Source organism: Macaca nemestrina, chromosome 15, assembly GCF_043159975.1.
Source record: "Macaca nemestrina isolate mMacNem1 chromosome 15, mMacNem.hap1, whole genome shotgun sequence".
Taxonomy (NCBI): Eukaryota; Metazoa; Chordata; class Mammalia; order Primates; family Cercopithecidae; genus Macaca; species Macaca nemestrina.
In genome coordinates, this window is record NC_092139.1 from 110,731,777 (window position 1) to 110,751,006 (window position 19,230).

At 48.8% G+C, this 19,230-nt stretch overlaps 1 protein-coding gene across 4 annotated transcripts in view; it reads right to left on the minus strand.

Moving 5' to 3' along the window:
• Window positions 1-17,785, minus strand: part of LOC105464331 (protein kinase C and casein kinase substrate in neurons 2) — a 145,948-nt gene extending 128,163 nt beyond the window's left edge. Inside the window, exon 1 of one of the 4 annotated variants that reach the window (XM_011712138.2) lies at window positions 17,190-17,785. The gene's annotated coding sequence lies outside the window, so the exon portion shown is untranslated. Of the gene's footprint in view, window positions 1-10,198; window positions 10,218-15,933; window positions 15,953-17,189 lie in introns of those variants that run through there. The other 3 variants (XM_011712135.3, XM_071080689.1, XM_071080691.1) reach the window with 3 other exon arrangements.
• Window positions 17,786-19,230: the final 1,445 nt, after the last annotated feature.

Sequence of the window (19,230 nt, forward strand, 5' to 3'; positions counted from 1 at the left end):
CATGCAAAAATGTCTGAGTCCATTTCTAGGGGGAAAGAATCTATTTGCATGAAATTCTGCCATAAATATAAGATCCAAATACAGGTCACCAAAAAATAGCCAGGCATGGTGGCACATGATTGTGGTCCCAGCTATTACCTCACTCGGCAGGCAGAGTGAGGCAGGAGAATCATCTGAATCCACGAGGCAGAGGATGCAGTGAGCTGAGATCACACCATTGCACTCCAGCCTGGGCGACAGGGCAAGACTCTGTCTCAAAAAACAAACAAACAAAAATACAGGTGAAGAAACATTGCTGAGTTTCACCCATGTGTCTCAGAACACCAATGACCACCATTAGGTGAGCAGGGCAGTAAAATTACAGGGCAAAATCTAACAGGCCAGAGCTTTCCTGGAAAAGAGGTTTCTCAGGAGCCAGCCCCAAACATATCCAAGGGCAGCCACCAGCCTTGAAGTCTGATGTTTGGATTTCAGAATTAACTTTGAAACTAGAGCCAACCCCAGGTTAATGAGGGAGCAGAAGGAAGTACAGCAAGTTGATGAATAAAAACAGAAAGTCTTTGGTACCATGACAGTGAGACACATCAATGCTCCCGGAGAACCTGGGGACCCAGCAAAATTCCTTCAGGGACCGTGGATATAGGAACCTTCTTCGCTGCTGCAGGGATTTCAGATATTCTCCCAGTCTGAACCTGGTTTGGATTCTGGGCTCCCAACCTTGCTTCCAGTTTGTAACTCAGCCCAGCCACACCAGCCTGCATCTCCCCAACAGGCCCTGACGCATGACTCACACAGATGCCAGACAGACAGAAGGGCAGACACCAAAACACAGAGCAAGAAAAGGGCAACAATAAACTTTTTCTGAACTCAAGCCTTTTAAAGATCAACAAGGTTGCTAGATTCCTAAATAATAGTATTTTTCGCATTCAATGATTTAGAAAATCCAGATGACAAAAGGCTACTGTAAATTCAAGTTTTAAAGTAAACTGGTATTTTGTTAATCATAATCACAGTATCCTTTATATATAGTAATGACATAAACAGGAGGAAGGAGGACAGGGTCCCGGGTGAGCGCCCCACCCTCAAGCCTGGACCCAAGGCCCTAAATGAGAACAGGTATTCCTGTTTTCGCACCCAAATGTTGCCTTTCGGCCCACCATGCCCCCCTGTCATCCTGTGCCCATACAAACCCCAAATCCCAGACCCCAGGAGCAGAAGAGTGGCAGAGGAGAGAAGTGAGGAAGTCGAGAGGAGTTCAGCTGGGGGCAGCTGGAAAGGAGATCGGCTGCAGAATGGCCAAACCCCAGGAAAAGGTCACCTTCCCACTCCGTCCCATCTCCAGCTCCCCATACTGCTGAGAGCCACCTCCATCACTCAATAAAATCCCGCATTCACCATCCTTCAAGTCCACGTGACCTGATTCTTCCTGGACACCAGACAATTCAGGATACTGAACCCAAAAAGGCTGTCACACTGACTCTTAAGCCGTTTAACACTTAAGCCATCCCTGGACAGGAGGGCTAAATGAGCACCGTAACAACCCTAGACACTGCTGTGACGCCGGAGCCCAAAAGTGCTCCCCTTGGCTCCTGCACTTGCTTACCTGCATGCTCCCCGTCCCGTGAGGGGTCTGAGCAAACCAGCAACATCCCTGTCCCAAGTACTTCAAAGGGGTCCAGGGAACTCTCCCATTTCAGTAACATACAAATGCTTTATGTGTGTGTGTATGTGTGTGTATGGAGGCATTAAAAAAAATCTATCTACAGGCCAGGCACAGTGGCTCATGCCTATAATCCCAGCACTTTGGGAGGCCGAGGCGGGCAGATCACCTGAGGTCGGGAGTTCAAGACCAGCCTGACCAAGATGAAGAAACCCTATCTCTACTAAAAATACAAAATTAGCCCAGCGTGGTAGTGCATGCCTGTAATGCCAGCTACTTGGGAGAAACGCTTGAACCTGGGAGGCGGAGGTTGCGGTGAGACAGGATCACACCACTGCACTCCAGCCTGGGCAACAAGAGTGAAACTCCATCTCAAAAAAAAAAAAAAAAACTCTGTCTACAAACTATGCCTGGTGGGCACAGCACTGATGGAGCAGTCCCCTGGCAGTCACTCTCTAATTTGCTGGGGAGCCAGGGCCACTGTGGAAGACCCCAGTGCTTTGAAGAGAGAACCCTGAGGTAGACCCAGATCTGAAATAATAAGATTCTCTGAGCCATTTCCTCAACTGTAAAGTGGGAATCAAAGAGTCCCAAGGCAAGATGGTTGGCAGGCTCAGAGGCACCAATGGCTGTGCTACAGTGGAGCTCTCTAAGGGCAATGCCAACCCAAGTGCAGGGCACACGTTCATGCATCCCATCTGCACAACAATCCTATCATGATCCCCATTTCAAAGGTGACATAGGTATCACAACCAATCTCAGAGCTGGGATTCAAGCCCAGGCAACCTGGCTGCGGAGCTCCTTACTAGTTACAGCTCACCACAGGCACTTGTAGCCTCACCGGACTGGGCTGGTTCAAGACCAAAACACAGCAGAGGCTTGTCCCTGTACCTCTGCTCCAGACAGAGGCCCTCCTATGGGGAAAAGCAACCCAGGTTCCAGGTCAGGGCCCCAAAAGCCAGACATCCTGGACAGCAGGATGCACAGGGACTGGGGAGCAAGGCTTTGCAGCCTTTGTGGGGGCTGGTAATTTGCCAACTCTACCCCAAGGAGAGAACTCCCCTCTCCCACCTGGTACCTCCACGAGTTCCCAATGGACTGAGTTTGTCTCCACCTCCACCAAGCAAACTGCTAACCTGAGGCTTTCGGAGGGTTTGGAGGATTGGAAGAGGTTTCTCTCGCTACTCACCTCTTTACTTACTAGTAAGAGCTCATGTTAATTATTTCTAAATTTCGTGAACCTGCAAGTTCCTAATAGAGGCAGCAGAGAGAAAAGCATGGGTCAAAAACAGCAATTCTGGAAATGAGCGTACACCCAAAAAACTTCAAGGAAGGTGACTTGTCTGAGCTGTAAGGGGAGGTGATGAGCCAGCCCCAACCCCCACATCCATTTGCAAGACTAAGAAGAAAAGAAATAAATCGAAAAGGAAATACAAGAAGCATTAAAGAAAATAACAAAGGATAAGACTGGAATTGATTATACCAACGCTTTCACTCAGTCTTCATAAAAGGAGACATACTATGTGGCACTGCAGTGATCCAATCACATTAACTTGCTTCCCATGACTTACAGGTGGTCAGGAGTACCCCTCTGGCACACTGGAAGGCCCTGCTTTTGCAGGACTCTCAGGCAAGGCCCAGCTCTAGGCCCCAACAAGCAGCCCCAGGCCTAAGAAGCAGAAGGAACTTGAAGGGAGAGCACGAGCAGCCCTTGCACCCCGTCCGACCTCAAATAAAGCTTAGGCCAAAGGCTGCTAAGGAACTGCGTCTTGTGTTACCAAAAATCCAGTCTCGAAAGAAATCAGCCCTATCAGTGCAAGGCATGCCATGCCATACCACCCACCCAAGTCTAGGGCAGCCGAGCAGGGATTTCTCAGGGAAATAAAATGGGAAGCTCCAAACGACAAACAGGAGCTAAAAGCATATGGCTCTGGGCTTGGGAGCAACCACCAGCTTGGCTGAAAAGCTCTAAGGACGACCTGGGGCTTCCATCCAGCCCCTGCCAGAACCTTCACCACGCACACAACCAACAGTTCAGCCAGTTGCCAAGGCAACGGCAACCTAGACATGTTTAGGCATCTGTAGAAACCAGGGCAAAGTACAATTTCCACACTTGTGATAGAACTACAGCCCCCGAAGCATCAAGCAAAGCATTAGTCTAAAATTTTGTTTTACTGACAAGAAGCAGCAGGGCTGGGAGGGGAAGCAGGAAGCTGGGCAGCGCCTGGCAGAGCCAGTGCAGTCAGACGAGCCCTGGAGTGTGGGCACAAAAACCTGCCTGTGCTTGGGAAGCAAGACACTTGTATGCCTGCACTGTTTCTGACTGTTTCCTCTTATTTCTACCTTCCTGTGTAGTCAAGTCTCTTCATTTTGTTATGAACATCAGCTTTTCTTAGCTGGGATAAGAGGAACCAAGAAGAGCAAGCTTTTGCCCACAGTAAGGCAAGAGAACTAAAAGGGAAACAGCCCCTGGGGGGAGAGGGTGGATATGGTGGAGGCATCGCAGGAATTCAAGGGAGGGGACCCAGGGGTTAGCACTGAGGTCGGCTGGCCCGGCCACTGCTCCCCACCTGGAGCTCCTCTCTGTCCCTGCTAAGCACCTTGTCCTTTGCAGATCCTGGCAAATGAGCCACCAGGAAAACAGGACACTGCTCAGTCTGAGAGTGAATACCTAAGGGATAGTGGAGGGTAGGAAAATCAGTCCATGGGGAGGGGATTTGGTGACAAGTTCCACAGCAGACCAGAATAGAAAAACAAGCAAGCAAACAAGGCGAGCAAGCACCAGTGCTATAAACTTCCCATGTTGCCTTTGAGATGCTTGTCTCTGGAGATGAACAGAGCCAGGAACACCCATGACAGCAGCATCTAGAAGCTAGAGATAACTCCAAAGGCCCACAAGACCCCCAGGCTGCCTCCCAGAAGAACCCTGCAGTCTTTCCAATATGCATCCCCCAAGTGAGGAAAAGCAAGCTAGAGAAGGTCTGTGAGATACCTACCACGCTGGCTGCGCTGATGGAGGAAGGCGACCATAAGCACTCACCACCTTGGGAATGTGGAACGTTAGCTCTAGGGATTAATAATCAAGTAGTAAGGATTTTCTAAAACATCGTTCCTTGCTCATCAAAGTAAAGCAACCAATTCAACTAAAATGATATCCAGAAACTTAGGAAGGAAATGTGACTCATTTAAGAAACCCTCACAGAACTTTCTTATCTCACAGATACTTGGAAGTTCTAAAGGCCAAGGCAAGCGCTGTAGAAAGAATCTCCATTTTTTCACCCAAAAAATCAGAAAAATAAACTTACAAGCAGCAAGACAGGCTTTCAAAAACACTCTTAATGTGTTCATACCCTTTAATACAAGATTTCTATTCCTGGGGATTTATCCCCAGGAACCAATAACTACATGGATGAAACTATAAACTGCAAATTCATCTACCTTAGCAAAAAAGTGGAAATAACCTAAAATGTCCAGCACTAAGGAATGTTTTAATCTCATTATATCAACAGGATAATATAACCATTAATCATCTTTTTGAAGATGATGGTAAAACATGGAAAATACTTGAGAAAATATTTAAGTGAATCTGAATAATACAATCATAACAACGTCAGTTACTGAAAAGAAAACAGTGAGGTCAGTTCAAGCTTCAGATCTCTCCCATCTACAAACTGGAAGGCCTTCAACTAGGCACCCATCTCACTACCTACAGCTTCCTCATGTTCAAACTAACAACCTCAAAGCGTTGCCTTGAGGAAGGACAGTGACAACATACCTCTCTTGCCTCTTCTGAAGCTTGGTACAAAGTTGGCAGGGAATAGGTTACTTGATCAAGATACATAAAAACCGCTTCGTGTGTGGAAGGTAAACTACAAAGAGAGTTTCTTATTTAGAACATTGTTTTCTATGTTGAGCCTTCAATTTTTAAAAGATTTAAAGAAAGCAAAAAAGAAGTCATTCGACACAAAAGTGATGACTATCCCAAGCATAAAAACAAATATCAGCCGGGCACGGTGGCTCACGCTTGTAATCCCAGCACTTCGGGAGGCCGAGGCAGGCAGATCACGAGGTCAGGAGATGGAGACCATCCTGGCCAACACGGCGAAACCCCGTCTCTACTAAAAATACAAAAAATTTGTCTGGCGTGGTGGCGGGCGCCTGTAGTCCCAGCTACTTGGGAGGCTGAGGCAGGAGAATGGCATGACTCCGGGAGGTGGAGCCTGCAGTGAGCCAAGATCGTGCCACTGCACTCCAGCCTGGGCGACAGAGTGAAAATCTGACTTTAAAAAAAAAAAAAAAAAAAAAAAAAAACACACAAATATCTGTTCTAATATACCTGAGCAAATGCTCTTATGTGATATCACAATGTTGACAAAATGTGAAGACCTTTCACAATTTTACAAAGTGCAGCACTCTGAAGAAACGCAATTTCTTTTCCCTTGTCTACCTGCTCTTTAACAGCATAAGATGCCTTTTAGAATGCATCTGCCAAAGGTGAGGCACTCCTAAGCCAGGGCCTCTGGAATCTTCCTCCTGTCCCACATGGGATGCATTATGGTGTGGGTGCACCAGCGAGTCACCCACGGCCTTGACCGCACACCAGCAGCTCTCCCTTTTCTGCCCTTATCTCCCTGCTGTGTAAATGGCTGTAAACTTTCAGATTATCTTAACCAAGTTAGTTACAGACATAAATCCCATCTTAAGCAAAAGACACACATAATCTGCCTCACGTCTATGTTTCTCAGAGGTGGGGGAGAAAGATTATCTTTTAAAGATGTTCACATCTGAGAGCGATTCACAACTTACTTATTCCAGCCAGACAGAGGAGGTGAAATGAGTGTGGGCTTCAGTAGGCAGAGCACCAGCTCTGATGGTGACCCTCTGAAGGCCACTTAATCTCTCTGAGCTTAGGTTTACTGATGCGCCAAGTGGAGAGAACACCATCTTATTGCAAGAATTAAATGGGCAGGAATGTAAAGCTTCTTGAATGGTCCCTCAGAAAACTTAAGAACACAGGGGCCTGTGCAGACAGCCCCTCACCACTGACTCTACACCCCCCACGCATATCCTCCTTGGTGGTACATGCCCAGACTCCTTATCTGATGACACATTTGCAGGAGCAAAGGTCGCAATTGCTTAATTAAAGCATCACCACGTGCGAGCTAAGTGGCGAGCAGGCAGCCAGTTCCAGCCAATCAGACAGCTACAAAACCCACTAATAGTAGGCTTGGAGGTCTGTACGGGGAGCACTGCCTGCTCTGTGGTTCCTCTGAAGACCACAATTCACGATCTTGGCACGCTCAGTTGGCGACAACATAATTTAATATAATGAAAGACAAATGCAGTTTAAAATATGAAAATGTTCACAAAGTGCGGTGTGGGTATCACTTTACAATAAGAAGATTTCATTTAAACTTCAAAATACTAGCCACGGTTGATCCTATCTAAAGACCACCCTGCAGGTCCAGGCAGAGGCCTCATCACAGGCCTCCCTGGAAGCTCTGGGCTTGGGCTCAGAGGCCTATATGGGGTCTTGGCTGGTGGCCTCAGGCAAAACCACTGACCCCTTCAGCTCTACCTCTCTTTCCCCTCTGAACAATGAATAGGGAACCAAAACAACAAGGCTGTTCTGAAAACAAAAGGAGAGCTATGGAAAGCTTATTGGTAAAATGCAAATGCCTAGACAACCAAGCTCTTTTTATTTATACTTTTTTAAATTACAAAGTTATTACTTAAACATTAATCTAAAAGTAAAAGGGCAATGGTACAGTTTGGAAAACAAGGAAAAACTTCCCATAATTCTAAAACCTTAACTATCACTGCTACATGTTATCTTCACACAATTTCACATAAGTGAGCAGTGCTCACAGCTTTATCATTTGCTTTCTAAGTCCTATTTCTCATCACCTAGGGATAAGCTATCATCACCAGTACTCCCTTCCAGTCCTGAGTCACTACCTGTAGTGTAGTCAAGCAACATCCATTGATCCCAGGGTCAGGCTTTCTAGAACCATCCCAGAGAATCACCAACCCAGAAGAGAGCAAGGCCTCTGCATGGCAGGGCTGCCCTCAAAACCCAGGGAGGATATGACCATCACCAGGCCCTCACCCCAACAAACGTGCCAGGTGCCAACAGCAGCTTACAAAAGGTGGTGAGAAGAAAGAAGACAGGCCCTATAAGTGCCAGGATACGAGGGGAGTCCATGCAGGGCAGGAGGCTTCACCCACACCAATTACCCACGCACACACCCGTGACCCCGAGTCACCAAGGAAAGGTCCAAAAAGTTTTGGAAGGATTTTTAAATAGAACTGGATAAAATCACTTGGAGCATTTTAAAGGTATAGTTTGCTGGCAAATTCACTTGAGTGACAGAGTGACTGCAGAAGCACTGTGACCAGGTACACATGCTGGGCTCCTGGGGTCCATCACCTCATGCTGCCCCGCCAAAATCCTATGAGGCAGGGCGCTCAGTATCCTGGCGCAAAGGACTGACTGCATGTATGGATCCTCCCAAAATTCGTATGTTGAAATTCTGCCCCTCAGTTGGATGGCATTAGGAAGTAGGGCCTTTGGAAGCTAATTAGGCAGGGCCCTCATGAATGGGACTAGTGTTCTTACAACTTTTTTTTTCTAGTTTTTGTCGAGATAGGGTCTCACTATGTTACCCAGGCTGGCCATGAACTCCTGGCATCAAGTGATCCTCCTGCCTCACCCTCCAAAAGTGTTGGGATTACAGGCATGAGCCACCGCACCCAGCCACTTGTGCCTTTATAGAAAGTACCGAGAGCTCTCTCGCCTTCTTTCTGCCATGTGAGGCTATAAGAAGTCAGCAATCTGCAACATGAAAAAGGACCCTCCTCAGAACCCAACCATGCTGTACCCTGATCTCAGACTTGCAGCCTGCTGAACCATAAGGAAGAAATTTCTGCTGTTGACAAGCCACTGCATCTTTATTATAGCAGCCCCGACTGACTAGGACACTCGAGTTTTGGAGACGTTGAAGCATTTGGCCAAAAGCCACACAGTCACCTAGTGATGGAGCTCGAACCCACACCCAAGGGCTGTATGACTCCAAAACCATGTTCTTAACCTTGAATACCTTATTGCAAAATTACCTTTCTTCTGCAGGAACTAACAGTGAAAGTGACATACTAACCTTAAGGATCTGTAAGCATAAACCATATGGAAAGAGAAACAGCCAGGCACGGTGGCTCATGCCCGAAATCCCAGCACTTTGGGAGGCCAAGGCAGGCGGGCCATTTGAGGTCACGAGTTTGAGACCAGCCTGGCCAACATGGTAAAACCCCATCTCTGCAAAAAATACAAAAATTAGCTGGGCATAATGGTGCATGCCTATAATCCCAGCTACCTGGGAGGCTGAGGCAGGAGAATCGCTGGAACCCGGGAGGCAGAGGTTGCAGTGAGCCGAGATCGTACCACTGCACTCCAGCCTGGGCGACAAGAGCAAAACTCTGCCTCAAAATTTAAAAAAAAAAAAGAGAGAGAAGCAGAACCCACACAGTTACTGCATTCCCAACCAAACACATAAATGCAGTTTAAGAGAATGAGTCAAGGCTGAGGCCATTCCCACTCAAAAAGTCCCTCTCATTGGAGTGGAGCCACTGCTTCCTAGGAACACAGATTGCAATCCTTGAGACTCCCAGGGACAGAGGTGACCTTTGTGAAATTGAGTAACCTGAATTACCCCTGCCCCATCTGCATCCCTGACTTCTCAACTGACATCTTGCTTCTCTGAAGATCTTCATCACGGTATTTTAAATACCCAGAAACTGCTCCCCAGTGAACTGTCCTCCAGGAGAATATAAGGCAGGTCACAACCTGAAGCCTTCCCTGCCCCCACCCTCTTACACACACCCCTTGTCCTTTTTTTTTTTTTTTTTTTTTTTTTTTTTTTGAGACAATCTCGCCTGTCGCCCAGGCTGGAATGCAGTGGCACTATCTTGGCTCACTGCAATCTCTGCTTCCCAGGTTCAAGCAATTCTCCGGCCTCAGCCTCCCAAGTACCTGGGATCACAGTCACAAACCACCACACCCAGCTAATTTTTGTACTTTTAGTAGAGACAGGGTTTTGCTATGTTGGCCAGGCTGGTCTTAAACTCCTGGCCTCGAGTGATCCACCCACCTCAGCTTCCCAAAGTATTGGGATTACAGGTGTGAGCCCTCTCTCTCAGCCACTGCTTGTTCTTCAGAGCTCTGCAGCCCTGCCCAGAACGGTCCTTCCCACTGGCCCCACCTGGACAGCACCTGTGGCTCTGGCACAATCCCTCCCAAGTCACCTCCCTGAAGGTCAGCTCTGCAGTGTCCTGAGGACAGTGAGACCCGCCCTCCTGTCATGCAGTACTTTGTACACACTCCTATCTGGTACTGCCACAATGAATAAAGATAGTTTCCAGGCCTGCTGCCTATACTGAGCTGCCTTTACAGAGCAGCCACCATCTTTACCTCCAGATTCCAGAGCTGCAGGCAGAGCCGGGGCACCAGACATGCAGTGGCCAGGACCACTCCCTCTGACCCACCTTGCCCGCTGCCTTCCACCCACAGATGCTCCCTCCACAGGAGCCACTGAGATATCCTCCAAACACTCTCAGTCCAGGGAGTGAAATGAAAATAAAAAGAGGTACTTCCATGGGCAGCTTAATGGCGTGCCCCAGCTGGCTGCAACTCTATCAATAGTCGCATCACACGTGACATAACAGGAAGACAGGTGGATTCTCCGCACACACTCCACACTGAGTGACGTCTACTGTGTGCAGTACTATCAGCTCCCACGTCTGAGTATTCAAAACATCTTTCAGAAATAGACCAGAAGTATTATTTTAAAAAATAAAAATAAAAAACATCTTTATTATGATTATTTTCATCAGAAATAAGCCACCTAATACCTGTGAGGCTCTAAAGTTCAGTGGTCTTCTTTTTTTTTTTTTGAGACGGAGTCTCGCTCTGTCACCCAGGCTGGAGTGCAGCGGCACAATCTTGGCTGACTGCAACCTCCGCCTCCTGGATTCAAGCCATTCTCCTGCCTCAGCCTCCCCAGTAGCTGGGACTACAGGCACCCGCCACCACGACCAGCTAGTTTTCGTATTTTTAGTAGAGATGGGGTTTCATCATATTGGCCAGGCTGGTCTCAAACTCCTGACCTCATGATCCACCCACCTCGGCCTCCTAAAGTGCTGGAATTATAGGCATGAGTCACCACACCCGGCCTAAGTTCAGTGTTCTTTTACATATGTGAGCTCTTTATATAGCTGAGAATGTGTACTCTTTCAATAAACCGAAAAAATTAGTCCATAAAATGTTAGGAGTCTGGCCAGAAGGCCACAAGAAGCCACTGTTGGACAGTCCTGGCCACTGGCACAATCCACACCCAACTTTCAAACCCACCCAGCGGCTCTGGGCCCAGGGAGGAGCCTCCTAGACTGCAGAAAGCACCTCATCTGTGAGGACATATTTGGATAGGACAAGTCAGACATTTGGAATTTTTACTTAACATTTATTTCACAACTATCTCAAGTGCTAAGCAACTGAGAAGTAGTCATTTTAATGTACTCTTTCATCAATAAGCATTAAATAAGTCTGCTCAAAACACTCAAGCCCTACAAACTGTCCCTATGAAAAATGTGGCAAGAAAAAATAACAAAAACAAATGAGTAGCCTTTTCACATACAGAAAGGTGTTTAGCGATCCAAACTCAGAGAGAAAAACAGTCCTTTCGGCAGATGAACAAATAGTTTCCTCTGTGAGTGACACATTCTGGGATATTTGAACTGCCAAATATAACTCATAATGACAACCACCAAGGAAGCAAAGCCTAATGGAAAAGCCTCAGGATGGCAACCAGGAGCCCCAGTTCTGGTCTCAGGACGGCCTCTGGCTGTGTGCTCCATCAACGTGCTGACCAAGCCTGGCCCACTTGCTTCATCACAGGAAGGAATATCTATTGCCACCCATACCACTCCGAAATGTTTTGAGGACCAAAGATGAGAGGTGGAAGTGCTTTGGAAAGCGCACCTTCTACAAATCCAAGTCAGCATTATTATTAGCTCAAAGATGATCCAGAAAAGAGGATTACAGAATATCACAGGTGAGAGGGAGCTTAGCGATGGAATGATTCAGTTCTTAATCTGGGTTCAGGCCTATGAAGCTGTCCCCCTTCATGGGAAGGGGTCACAGTTGCTATCAGATTTGCAAAAGGTGAAGGTCCTCTAAGTTCTTCCATTTACAAATGTGAAAACTGAGACCCGGAGTTCTGTGTTGATTGTCCCAGACCTCAGGGTTAGTCAGGAAAAGGCTGGACAAGACCCCAAGGCTCCTAGTCTCCATCCATGCTCCTCCCCCTCTGTTATCCCATATTCTTGGGAGGAAAAATAATCATATAAATTTTATCTGGCCACAGAAAACATTCTATAAACCACCACACATGCACTTTCCAAAGGTACAGCAAAATCTCTAGCCTTACGTATCATTTTTTTGTTTTTTTGTTTTTTTGTTTTTTTTTTTATTTTTTGAGACGGAGTCTCGCTCTGTCGCCCAGGCTGGAGTGCAGTGGCCAGATCTCAGCTCACTGCAAGCTCCGCCTCCCGGGTTCACGCCATTCTCCTGCCTCAGCCTCCCAAGTAGCTGGGACTACAGGCACCCGCCACCTCGCCCGGCTAGTTTTTTGTACTTTTCAGTAGAGACGGGGTTTCACCGTATTAACCAGGATGGTCTCGATCTCCTGACCTCGTGATTCGCCCGTCTCGGCCTCCCAAAGTGCTGGGATTACAGGCTTGAGCCACCGCACCCGGCCACGTATCGTTTTTAAGGTTTCTTGAGAGATCTTTGATAACTGAAACATCATTTTATTATTTCTTTTCTTTTTCTTTTTCTTTTTTTTTTTTGAGACAGAGTCTTACTCTGCCTTCCAGGCTAGAGTGCAGTGGCGCAATCTCGGCTCACTGCAGCCTCTGCCTCCTGGGTTCTAGTGATTCTCCTGCCTCAGCCTCCTGAGTAGCTAGGATTATAGGCGCCTGCCACCGTGCCCGACTATTTTTGTATTTTTAGCAGAGACGGGGTTTCACCATATTGGCCAAGCTGGTCTCGAACTCCTGACCTCAAGTGATCCTCCCGCCTCAGCCTCCCACAGTACTGGGATTACAGGCGTGAGAACTGCGCCCAGCCCCATTTTATTATTTCTATATTCTCATTTCTGTCTAGTTCAGTGCCTGAAGTCAAGAAACAAGTAAATGATTTTTTAAGGATTGAAAATACGCCGGGTGTGGTGGCTCACACCTGTAATCCTAGCACTCTGGGAACCCGAGATGGGAGGAGCACTTGAGGCCAGGGGTTTGAGACCAGCCTGGCAAAGATGGCAAAAATCCCATCTCTATTTAAATATATATATATATATATATATATATATATATATATATTTCTTTTTTTTTTTTTTTCCTAATTGAAAATTGAAAAGACCCGCCAGATGCGGTGGCTCACGCCTCTAATCCCAGCACTCTAGGAGGCCAAGGCGGGTGGATTACAAAGGTCAGGAGATCGAGACCATCTTGGCTAACACGGTGAAACCCCATCTCTACTAAAAATACAAGAAAATAGCCAGGCATGGTGGCGGGCGCCTGTAGTTCCAGCTACCTGGGAGGCTGAGGCAGGAGAATGGCGTGAACCCAGGAGGTGGAGCTTGCAGTGAGCCGAGATCAGGCCACTGCACTCTAGCCTGGGTGACAAAGCAAGTCTCCATCTCAAAAAAAAAAAAAAAAAAAAGAAAAGAAAAAAGACCTTATTCTAGGAAACAAGAAAGACTCTATGATGCTTTAAGTTTTATTAAGCAAACAGATAGATGAACATGCAATTATGGGAATAAACATAATTCAATAGGTAACTTAAGGAAAGATGGTTTTTAATTGTTTTATGTGTGTTTTTCATCAAAATGTCAAAACTTGTGCTCTTTGGTGGCCACTATCCCTCAAGTAGTTACCCTTGGAACTGCAGAGATACCAAAAAATGATGCATTGTGCAGAATAATTTGAGAATTCTTTGAAGCCTGTCTCCAGTCCACAGACAGAGCATACTTATCTGAATACTAAAATTCTGCAGAAATTCCTACAAAACTAACCCAAGAACCACCACTGGGACGCATCTGGAGTCTATCTGGGGCAAGGACGAATGATACTTTCTGGTATGTGAGGGATCAGTGCCCTGGCCATAAGGAAAGACTCTACCTGTGGAATGCAAACTGACTTCGTAACTAAGGCATTGCTGCACTGCCCTCAGGTATGCAACTACCATTCCAAACAACCTAACTGGAAAAAAACTAAGCCAGCACTATCGCTCACATGAATGTAGTCATTAATCGCATAATCTGCAGGGTGGCCTCCACAAAGCTGCCATTATAATCTGATGGCAGATAAAGCAGGCCCGAGTCAGCTGGGCCTGATGAAGGTGGTCAGAGAGCATCTGGTAAATGCCACTGCAAACTCTAAACATAAGGTGCCATCACTATTATTAAAGAAACCTTTCGATCTGTTTGACATTCCACAACATCCGGAATCATCCACTGATAACCCCTTCAGAATCAGGAAGCCAGAGCATGGCGCCCTTAACACAGCACGGACTTTCAAGGTATAAAGAAACAAAAGGCAAGGACATTTGCGCGAGGCCAAGGTGGGCAGATCACTTGAGGTCAGGAGTTCCAGATCACCCTGGCCAACATGGTGAAACCCCATCTCTATTAAAAATACAAAAACTAGCCAGGCAAGGTGGCAGGCACCTGTAATCCCAGCTACTGAGGCGGCTGAGGCAGAGGAATCGTATGAACCCGGGAGGCGGAGACTCTGTCTCAAAAAATAGAAAAAAAAAAAAAAGGCAAGGACAAATGCCCTTCTGCTCCCACTCCAGAAATGCCTGGCCATCAGAGATGTGGATGGGTACCCAGGATTAGGGAAAAGTCAATGTTATCTCCCTGCAGAATGCTATGTTGGAAACCCAGATTTTTTTTTTTAATATATGCATACTTTTAGATTATTTATTTTTAGACAGAGTCTCTGTCACCCAGGCTAGAGTGCAGTGGCATGATCTCAGCTCACTGCAACTTCCATCTCCCGGGTTCAAGCAATTATCATGCCACAGCCTCCCAAGTAGCTGAGATTACACATGTGCACCACCACGCCAGATTAATTTTTTTTTTTTTTTTGAGATGGAGTTTTGCTCTTGTTGCCTAGGCTGGAGTGCAATAGCCCGATCTCGGCTCACCGCAACCTCTGCCTCCTGGTTTCAAGCAATTCTCCTTCCTCAGCCTCCTGAGTAGCTGGGATTACACATGTGAGCACCACCACGCCCGGCTAATTTTGTATTTTTAGTAGACATGGGGTTTCTCCATGTTGGTCAGGCTGGTCTCGAACTCCTGACCTCAGGTGATCCGCCCACCCCGGCCCTCCCAAAGTGCTGGGATTACAGGCGTGAGGCACCACGCCCAGCCTTAATTTTTGTATCTTTAGTAAAGACGGGGTTTCACCAGGTTGGCCAGGCTGGTCTCTTAAGTTCTGACCTCAGGTGATCTGCCCGCCTTGGCCTTCCAAAGTGCTGGGATCCCAGGCGTGAGCCACCCCACCCAGCCTAGCTTATTTAAATATCACATCACAACTTCATATACATTTGAGATTAAAAGTAATAAAGTTCCAAGTCCCAAAGCAGCACGAGCTAAGGATACCATTTCCATTCAAACGAGTTGTTATTCTTCTCCCAAAAGTGGATAGAGTGCAGACCTAATCACCCATCTACTTCTCTGTGCCATGTTACTTTCCCAAGTAATAAATATCATCAGCCTAATGGCCACTTTCCTTAAAGCTTTAAGACTATTGTCAAAAGAAAAACACACCACACACCACAGAAATGTTTTTGATGTAGTGGCTTCATATCTCAACTAGCATAACCTCACCACGGAGGCTGCCAAACTCTAGAATTAAGTTTAGGTCCACACAAGTGAAAGTTTTCCAGGTGAATCAAGAGAGATCCAAGCTGCACTGGCACAGCTTCAATGTCTCTACGAGGAGGCTGCATGCAGGCCGGCTCATGAATCAAGCGGAATGACAACATCTTGGGCAAGAACAGGAGGGCTGGCATTCAACACTGCCCACCTGGTCAGCTCCCTTGCCCTGGGCTCCAACCTGGCAATCCCAGGAGGGTTAAAGCAGAACTTCAGCACATGGGAATAACTGCAGAGGGAGGCACTGAAAAGGAGGGAAGGAAGAAGGTGTGAGCTCACCGTCTGCAGCTGAGGTTCAAACTCTTTGAGCTGGTCTCTTGCTTTTCATCAAGACAGCAAGGCAGTATTTGGTGAACAGTGTACCAAGTAGCCCTGGAGACTCTGAGCAGCCTACTCCCTTAACCACAAAAACACGGGACAGGCAGGGGTAAAACGAGAAGACAGGATCCAGGAATGGTGCACGCACCCAGTCAAAGGCCACCTTCCCTCAGCCACCCAAGCTGAGAGTGGCATCCCCAGGTCCTGTTAAGCCTCAAAGCTGCAGCCGTGTGGGCCCCAAGGCAATAGCACAGCTTGCTCCTCTGACCAACCAACTCCTTCTGAAAAGAAAATCGACTTTCTCTGATGGAGTCGAAACCCATTGAATCAATGAAATTCAACAGGAGCAGCAGTCACTACCTCTCCAATCGCGGACCTCTCAGGATGCCTGGTCAGGCTTAAAAGCCCCTAGAGGAGTTAGGGAGTTCGGATTTCTGATTCAGTGAGTCTGGGGAAACTCCGACGAGGGTCACAAGGGCAAACCTCCCCAGCCTCTCCTGCTTGGCCCCAGCCCTAGGACGAGCTGCGGTAAGGGCTTTGCTCCCCCCGCCCTCCCCAGACACACACACACACACAGAGCCGGGACGGGGAGGGTGGGAAGGAAGGAAATGGAGGCCGCTCATCAAAGCGCCCCAAATCAGCGCATCCGCGTGTGTCCTGCGTCGCCCCCAAGGCCACCCCAGGACCAAGCCCTGCCCTCTCACCGGAGCGTCCCAGCCACGCCTCCCCTCCAGCGCTGCTCCGGCAGCCTCGCCTAACCTCTGCACGCCTCGGATTCCCAGCTTCCTCCCAAATCGCGTCCCTCCAAAAGTCGCCCTAGCGCCTTCTGCAGCTGTCTACACCTCCCCCACTCCATTAGCAGCCCTTAACCCCCGACGGCCTGCTCCTGCACTTCTCTCTTCGGCAGGCCCCGGACCCCGGAAAACTACCCTGCTCCCACAGCGCCGCCCCCATGGGCCCCCGCCCCTTCCCGGAGCCGACCCCACTCGCCCTCGTCCTCCCCAAGATGTCTTCTCCGGGCGCCCCCGGGGCCCCGAGCACTCGCCCCCTCCCACGGAGACAGGAAGTTCCGCGCGGCCCGACCCGCTTCCCTCAGGGCGCGGAGCTCGGCGCGGCGGCCCTAAAAGGGCGCGGGCCCGGCCGCCGACCAGCGCCCCCGCGTCCCGCCCGCGGCGCCCCAACCGTCGCAGCGACCCCTCACCTCGGCGGCCACTCACCTCCCAATCCGCCGCACACTCCGCTCAGGCTGCGACGGCGTCTCCAGCCCCGGCTCCGTCCCGGCTCCTGCTCCCGCTGTTGCTTCAGCAGCGCTGCCCAGCCCGGCCCAGACCCCCCGCGACCGCTTCTGCCGCCAGCCGCGACCGCACCGCCCTCGCCTCTCCCTCTGGGCTCTGCCCATTGGCTGCCGGACACAGAGCCCCGCCCCACAGCCTCCCCGGCGCCCCCGATTGGGCCAACTGAGTAGAGCGGCGGCTCAACCCCTGTGAGCACGAGGGAACGCCCCAGGACGCGTATTGGTGACTTCTCCTGTCAATCAAAGGGGTGCCTATTTAATGGACTGCGAGGTTGGCGCAGGTTACTCTCCCAAAGCAGTTTGCCGGTGGTGGTCCCTGGGACTGGCTTCCCAGGGCCGGAGTTTTGCGGTTTCATCGGCACCCAGAGGTGGAGGGCGCGGCAGGGCAGCGCCGCACCTGACCGGAAGTTCAGGAAACGTAATCCTACAGTCTATCATAAAGTTTCCTCTCCCAAGGGATTCAGAGAAGCTAATGTCATTAGGAGCTCCTCCGACTTGCGCCATAAGCGTCATTCCACGTGGACCCGCTTAAAAGGTGGGGGGTGGGAGGGCGGATGTTGCTGCTCTCTCTAATAAAATACATTTGGATGACAAGGCACCAGGCAAAGTACACGCATTCTTTCCAATTCTCACAATCACCTTGCATGATAGGGTATTAGCCCCGTTCTGCAGAGGGAGATACTCCTGAAGGAAAATGGAGAGCACGTCCTGAGCACTGTCCTAAGCGCTGTCCAAGCACTGCTTCATGTCATCCAGGCGGAGAGGATGGTGAGAGGACCCCCAGGTGAGGGGTTAGCCAGGTAACTTGCTGGGGGTGATGTGGAGTAAAGAAAGTAAATGGCAGAGACAGGATTAGAAACCCAGGTCAGCCCAACCCTTGAGAATAATAATGATGACTGTGTAGCAATATGGGAAAATGCTTAAACTAAAATGTTAAAAGAAAAAGCCAGATACAGCCAGGCATGGTGATATGCACCTGGAATCCCAGCTACTTGGGACGCTGAGGCAGGAGGATCACTTCAGCCTAGGAGTTTGAGGCCAACCTGGGCCGCATAGCAAGACCCAGTTCTCTAAAAAGTGAAATAAAAGAAAATAATAGTAAAAGGAAAAGCTAGATACAAAATGGTAGAAACTGTAGAATTGCTGCTACATATAGATAGGGACGAGAAATGAGTCCACAAAAAAATCTAGTGATTGTTTACTTTCTAGATTGCTCTGTGGCATTGTCCTTATGACAATAATTAAGAAAGAAATAAAAGAACTGGCCGGGCGCGGTGGCTCACGCCTGGAATCCCAGCACTTTGGGAGGCCGAGGTGGGCGGATCACGAGGTCAGGAGTTTGACACCAGCCTGGCCAACATAGTGAAAGCCCATCTCTACCAAAAATACAAAAAATTACCTGGGCGTGGTGGCAGGCGCCTGTAATCCCAGCTACTCGGGAGGCTGAGGCAGGAGAATCACTTGAACCCAAGAGGTGGAGGTTGCAGTGAGCCAAGATCGCGCCACTGCACTCCAGCCCTGGCCACAATGCGAGACTCCATCTCAAAAAAAAGAACCAACATGCAGTGCCAGGACAAGCCATTGCCAAGAAGTCTCTCCTCATTCTCCAGGACTGAGCCAACAGGGACCTCTTTGTCACCCACGATACCTCTGGACCATTTGTATAGAACTCAGCCATCAGCTCTCAGCACCTTCATATCTGGGTAAATTCAGCTTATATCGCAATTCCATGCCCTATGAAAATACAGAGCCTCGGCCGGGCGCAGTGGCTCACGCCTGTAATCCCAGCACTTTGGGAGGCCGAGGCAGGTGGATCACGAGGTCAGGAGATCAAGACCATACTGGCTAACACAGTGAAACCCCGTCTCTACTAAAAACACAAAAAAATTAGCCGGGTGTGATGGCAGGCGCCTGTAGTCCCAGCTACTCGGGAGGCTGAGGCAGGAGAATGGTGGGAACCTGGG